Below are 7,620 nucleotides of genomic sequence, written 5' to 3'. Positions count from 1 at the left end.
GTTGTCGACCATTTTGTGATCTGATGTTATTATCCTATTTGTTGTAGATCCTAACCTCTATGATGTTAATGAAACAGGATTAGGGGTAGCTATGTTAATGAGGCAGGATTCAATCAATAGGATTAGGTTGTATTTTGAGTCAATCTCTTTTGTGATATAAAAGAGAGAATCAAGCAAAGAGGCAAGGGACCTCATACCACCAATTAAGAAGAGCCAGGAACAGAGCTCATTCTTTGGAGCCTGGGTCCCTATGCTGAGAAACTCCTAGAACGGGAGGAGATTGATGACAAGGACCTTCCCCCAGATACGACAGAGAAAGAAAGCCTTCTCCTGGAGCTGGTGCCCTGAATTTGGACTTCTAGCCTCCCTAGACTGTGAAAGAAAAAATTCTATTTTTTAAAGCCATCCTCTTGTGGTATTTCTGTTATAGCAGCAATAGATAAGTAAGACATAGGGTAAAATACAGAACTAGAAATCTAATTAACCATATGTTTGCATAGCACAGAACATGAGAGCAGAAGCTTCAGAGATTTAAGCCCCAGATATTACTGAGTAAGATTAAATGCCACCTGCCTATTGCTCCTCTACCAGAGGAGCAACCAGAAAGATCTACTCATCTCAGGTAGGTTTCTGAGTCTCCAAATTTAAAGAACACAGAAAGAGAAAACTAACATTTTTAGGGAAAAAAATATTAAGGATTTGCTAATAAATCTTTTTATAACTGCTTAGTCAGTTTAGAAAATTTGCAATAGAAAAAAATCAATATATTCTCCCCGTAACTGGAGAATCTGACTGAACAAATTACTATCTAAAAATAACCATTGTTACAGTTTTAATTATTTTATTTTAATCTAGCTTCATTACAAAACTATGAACTCCTTTTATCATTGTCCAAGTGTGTATATAAGTTTAAGATTTTTTTTTAGTTTTATTTAAAGAATATTTAAACTATCACTTTACAAATGCAAGCATGTCTAAATGCAACTCCATGTGAACCACATGACATATTTACTTAAGTAAAAAAAAAAAAACTGGACCATCATACACATTTCAATTCTTATATATCAACAGAGAGACATGTACACACACAAACACATGCCACACACACATAAATACACATGTGCACAAGAAACAAAGTTTATATATTTCAGAAAGTTTTATTGGTCCTCTACTCACTTCCATTTTTAATGAAACAATCAATTTAAAACCCAAAGAGATGCAAGTGTATGTGTTAAATTCTGTTGTTTCCACTTATTTTAGCACTTCTATTTGAATGTTGAGACTTGTAATTTTGCACCAGACCTCTCTACACATCGTAATGAATATTGTGGCAAAGCAGTAATACAATTCTAGAAAAAAAGTCAGTAAACACATTTCATGTCTCATTAAATAGTAAGATGATGTAGACCAAGATTAGTAACAATGATTTTCATCATTATCAAGTCAGTGGTATGCTCATTGATTACAGAGCTAAAATGCAAGCTTTTAGACCAATCACGATTCCTGTGGAACACATTAATTATGATCATTTTTTTTGACACTTTTGGAAGCCTACCAGAGGCTCGGTCCTGTATCTTCCAGGTTTGTCTCTCTAATATTGGTGTTTTCTTTTCATATTGTTTTATTTTAACTTTTACAAGCCAATAAACACACTCTTGGCCCACATTATGGATAGAGATTTCAACTCATTCAAGTGAACTCCAACAAAAAAAAATTAAGGAACAAATAGAAAGTCACATGCCTCATGAAACTGGGAGGTTTAGATCAAAGTTTCTCAATTTCCTATCCCTCATATAAATTTTTGTACTATTGTCAAAAAAAGTCTCTTTAGAGAGTAACATATGTCTCTTAATATGGTGAGGATAAAAAGATATTTTACCTAAACAAATCTATTTCTGTTGTACAGATAATATTTTCTGGATGTCCAGAAGAGTTAAATACGGATCTACCATTTTCTTGATCATTTTATCAACAGTTTAAAATAAGAACAAAGGAGAGTGGAAAGGCAAAATTATTCCTTTGTAACTGAATTCTTTTTTTTTTTTCTTTGAATTACTAATAGCAAGAGATCAAAGTGGTCCTCTTTAACATGTTTCCAGTTATTTATGTCATTAACCTCCTGGCAGAGAAAATATTGAAGCTGTCAAGATTTCATTTTACTTGGATCCATAATCAACACCCATGGAAGCTGGGGTCAAGAAATAAAACAATTCATTGCGCTGGGCAAATCTGCTGCAAAAGACCTCTTTAAAGTGTTAAAAAGCAAAGATGTCACTTTAAGGACTAAGGTGTGCCTGACCTAAGTCATGATGTTTTCAATCACCTTATATGCATGCCGAAGCTGGACAATGAATAAGGAAGGCTGAAGAAGAATTGATACCTTTGAATTATGGTGTTGGAGGAGAATATTGAATATACCATGGATTGTCAAAGGAGGAAACATTTCTGTCTTGGAAGAAGTACAGACAGAATGCTCCTTAGAAGGGAGCATTTGAGCATGTAATCAGGAGGGGCCAGTCCCTGAGGAAGGGAATCATGCTTGGTAAAGTTGAGGGTCAGCTAAAAAGAGGAAAATCCTCAATGAGATGGATCAACACAGTAGCTGCAACAATGGGCTCAAACATAGCAGTAATTGTAAGGATGGCATGTGACTGGGTAATGTTTCCTTCTGTTGTACTTAGGTCCATATGAGTCAGAGCTGACTCAAAGGCTCCTAACAATAACTTCCTGGCAAATCTTGGCACGATCATTTTAATTAGAATGGACTCCCAGCTTCAAACACCAATATACTTTTTCCTCAGTGACCTCTCCTTCTGTGACCTCAGCTATACCACAGCAATTGGGCCCAAGGTGCTGGTGGACCTCTTAGCCAAAGACAGATCTATTTCCTTCTATGGCTATGCTCTGCAGTTCTTCATCTTCTGTATCTTTGAAGATTCTGAGAGTCTACTGCTGGTGGTGACAACCTTTGATCAATACAAGGCCATTAGCAACCCCTTGCTCTATACAGTCAACATGTCCAGCAGGGTATGCTCTGTGCTCATGATCAGGGTTTACCTGGTAGGCATGGTGGATGGTTTGATACATGCGACATTAACTTTCTGCCTATGTTTCTGTGGCTCAGATGAAATTAATAATTTCTTCTATGATTTACCTCCACTTTTCCTCCTTTCCTGTTCTGATATTTCGGGCAATGAGCTGGCATTATTCATTATTTTTGGTTTTGTTGAACTGAGTACCATTTCAGGAGTTCTTGTCTCTTACTGTTGCATCATCCTCTCAGTCTTAAAGATCCACTCTACTTAGGGAAAGTTCAAAGCTTTCTCCACCTGCGCCTCTCACTTAACTACTGTTGCAATTTTCCAGGATACTACAGTCTTTATGTATTTCTGGCCAATTTCTGGCTACTACCCAGATGGCGATTCCTTAAAAAGCTAAAATTAGAAATACCATATGATCCAGCAATCCCAGTCCTAGGAATAAACCCTAGAGAAATAAAAGCTGTCACACGGGTAGACATATGCACACCCATGTTCATTGCAGCACTATTCACAATACTAGAAAAATGGAAACAAATGGATAAGTAAATTATGGTACATACACACAATGTAATACTACACAGTGACAAAGAGCAATGATGAATTTGTGAAATATCACACAACATGGATGAATCTGGAAGAAATTATGCTGAGTGAAATAAGTCAGTCGCAAAAGGACAAATACTGTATGAGAACACTCTTATTAGAATTCAAGAAAAGGTTTTCACACAGAAAAAACAAAACATTTTTTGATGGTTACAAGAATAGGGTGGGGGGAGGGGATATCACTAACTAGATAGTAGACAAATGTCAGCATTGGTGAAGGGAAAGACAATGCACGATTATAGGGGAAGTCAGCATAACTGGACCAAAACAAAAGCATAGAAGTTTCCTAGACACATCCAAACACTTTGAGAGACCAAGTACCTGGGTCTGGGTCTGGCGACGATAGTCTTAGGGAATGTCTAGGTAAATTGACATAACAAAATTCATAAAGAAAATTTTCTACATCCCACTTTGGTGAACAGTGTCTGGGGTCTTAAAAGCTTGCGAGCGACCCTCTGAGATAACTATTAGTCACATGCTGTCTGGAGCAAAAGAGAATAAGGAAAACCAAAGACACAAGGAAAATATTAGCCCAAAGGACTAAAGGACCACATGAACCAGAGACTCCACCAGCCTGAGCCCAGAATAACTAGATGGTGCCCAGCTACCACCAAATGCTGCTCTGATAAGGATCACAAAAAAGAGTCCCAGACAGAATGGGAGAAAAATGTAGAATAGAATTCAAATTAAAAAAAAAAAAAAGACCAGACTTACTTGTTTGACAGAGACTGGAGGAATTCCCAAGACTATGGCCCCCAGACACTCTGCTAACTCAGAACTAAAACCATTCTTGAAGCCTACTTTTCAGACAATAATTAGGCCTATGAAACAAAAATAACACTCATGAGGAACGTGCTTCTTAGTTCAATCAAACGTAGAAGACCAGATGTACAAAAGCAAGATGAGATGGCAGGAAGAGACAGGGATTGGATTAATGGACACAGGGAACCCAGAGTGTTAAGGAGGAGTGTGCTGTCATGTTGTGGGGGATTGCAACCAATATCACAAAACAGTATGTGTATAATTTTTTAAATGAGAAGTTAACTTGAGCTGTAAACTTTCATCTAAAGCACCATAAAATTAGAAATACATATTTTGGTAAAAATTATATGTAACAAAACATATATGAATTAAACAGATTTGTCACGTACAATTCAGTGACACTGATTGCATTAATTATATTGTACAATCATCACCAGTATCAGTTGCAAAAAGGTTATTTTTAAAAAAAAAAACAGCACTCACCTATTCAATGTTCACTGCAGCACTTTTCCAAATAGTCAAAAGAAGGAAACAACTGAAATGTTCATCAACAAATTAATGGATAAACAAATTGTGGTATATACCCGCAATGAAATACTACTCAACCATAAAGAGAAACGAAGTCCTGATGCAAGCCACAATGTGGAAGAACCTTGAAAACCTCATGCTGAATGAAATGTCAGTCTCAAAATTACAAATGCTGTATGATCTCATTTATAAGAAATATGAAGATATATAGAAACCAAGGAACCATGTTGGCACAGTGGTTAAGTGTTCAGCTACTAACCAAAAGGTTGAGAGTTCGAATCCACTATGGAAACAATATGGGGCAGTTCTATTCTATCCTATAGGGTCACTATGAGTTGGAATCGACTTGACAAAATGGGTTTGGTTTTTGGTTTTATAGAAACCAAAGACTGTTAGTGGTCATCAGGGGTGAGAGGGAAGGGAAAGAGGGAATTTTTGCTTAGGAGGAATTGAGTTTATGTCAATGGTGGTTGAATGATTTGCAAAAGGATAGTGAGAATGGCTGTACAACTTGAAGAAGGTAATAAGTTTTACTGAATTGGGCATTTAGAAATTGTTGATCAGGTGTATATTTTGTTATGTATAATTTCACTACTATATGTAGATAGAAGATAGAGCTAAGTTTTTTTTTTTGAAAGCATTACCATAACACATTTGTATTCTTAAAAAGGGTTATTTTTAAGTCTATCAACTATATGAGTAGAAACAACCCTTATAGTCTGCCTATTTCTACTCTTAGTTCATTATCCACCAAAAAACCAGAAGATGCTTAAAAGCAAACATTTAATAATCTTATTACTTTTTTAAAAATCCTTGTTCTAGAGACTGAGAATTTTGGGAGAAACGGATATGAACAGAAAAAAAATAATATAGAGTGGGTTATGTGTAGCGGATTTTATACAGTCAAAATCATTGAACTGGAGGTGGTTGACGTGTTTGGGAGAAGGGAACCAGATAGTGATTAACGGAAATAAAGGATAATCATTAAAGGACTGTTGTATTTCTAAATGGAGAAGTGAAGAAGGTTGTTTCAGAAATGAAAGAAACAGGATGAGCAATGGAAAGGAGATGGGAGTCATTTAGTAGAGATTCTGTCTGAGTTTCATTAGATGTGGATTTGGCTGAGGAGGGTGTAGATTCAGGGTAGCCATACAGTATAGCATTAAACTCAACTGATCGTTTTGAACGAAAACTTCAGGCTTTGCTAAAGTTGTTGCAGTATTCAGAAGGGAAAAATACAGAATCAGAAATCTAATTAATCACATGTTTGCAAAACACAGAAAATTGAGGGCAGAGGTTTCAGAGATTTAAGTCCCAAATGTCACTAAGTAAAAATAAAATGTGATCTGCCTAGTGTTCACCTATCCAAAATCAGAAGAGAAAGACATGATCCTCTCAGGTAGGATTCTGAATTACCAAACTAAAAGACTATAGAAAAATTTTCTTTAAAAAAAATAAGGAATCAAATATTGAGGAATTTGTAAATGAATAATTTTGTACTTAATTATTCAGTTAAATAAACTCTGCAATCTAACAGCCAGACCATAACATATTTTGGATGAAGCTGTGTGAATTTGACTGACCTTATTAGTATGAGTAGATTTATATTTAATTTATAATTTAACTAAAATTTGTAAGTAAATCATTAATTTTTATTACTGATCAAGTGATATCTCTATATATGTGAATTTTGGATTTTTCTAGTGCTATTCCAATCATAATTGAAGTACCACATTAAAAATATCAATATGTATAATTTAAGTTCATATGGACCTAAATACAGGAAAAAAACTTCAGACTACAATTCATATTTCAATTTTCATATAACAACAGAAAGATTCACACACACACACACACAAACACACACAAGAAAATGAACACTTTATAATTGTTAAACATTTATTATTCCTCTTCTCTTTTTAATTTGCATGGAAAATTCAATATAAAAATCCAAAGAGATACAAATACATGTGTTAAATTCTGTTTTTCCCACTTTATATCACTTCTCTCCAGTGGACTTAACTTTCGGGTTCAGGTCAGCCATATAACTGGGTTATAAATGCTCATCAAAGAAGAAATGAAGTGTGATAGAAAAGTTGGATAAAATATGTTTCACTAATGTTTAGTTATTCAGTTAAAACTCAAGACATCATAGACCAAAACAGTAACATGATAATTTTCATTTGTTAATTTATATGCAATATCATTCATTGTTGCTGAATCTTTAAAATCAGTATTTCAGGATGAATACAATAAATGTGATTGCTTTTTTTTATCCAGTGTGGTATTTATTTTTATGAGTCAGATGTTTAGGCCTGTATCCTCTGACTTTGTCTCTCTAACTATTGTGTTTTTTTCATATCATTTTGAATCTGGAATGAGCTTTAGGTTTATTCAAATCTGCCATCTCAGATAAGACAATAGAGGACAATACAAATGACAGATATTAATGACATATAGATTTAGAATCAAAGTTTCTGAACTTCATGTTCCAGATATTTTAATTTTTTTCTATAACATAACAGTCCTTCTTTAACAGTGACACTTATCTGGGCTTGTTTCTGTGGATAAAGAAGACAATTTACAGAAAAAAAGTGTTCTTCCTTACAAATAATATTTTGTGGATGTCCAACAGAGTTAAACTCTGATCTGTCATTCTCTTGATCATTTTTGTAACCATTTAGAA

At 34.8% G+C, this 7,620-nt stretch overlaps 1 pseudogene; it reads left to right on the top strand.

Annotated features, from left to right (window-relative positions):
- The first annotated feature begins 562 nt into the window (after positions 1-562).
- On the top strand, positions 563-3,438 carry LOC101343052 (olfactory receptor 5W2-like; annotated as a pseudogene).
- Positions 3,439-7,620: the final 4,182 nt, after the last annotated feature.

Source organism: Trichechus manatus, unplaced genomic scaffold (assembly GCF_000243295.1).
Source record: "Trichechus manatus latirostris isolate Lorelei unplaced genomic scaffold, TriManLat1.0 scaffold00236, whole genome shotgun sequence".
Taxonomy (NCBI): domain Eukaryota; kingdom Metazoa; phylum Chordata; class Mammalia; order Sirenia; family Trichechidae; genus Trichechus; species Trichechus manatus.
The sequence above is the reverse complement of the archived record's forward strand: the minus strand, read 5'-3'. Positions and strand labels throughout refer to the sequence as shown.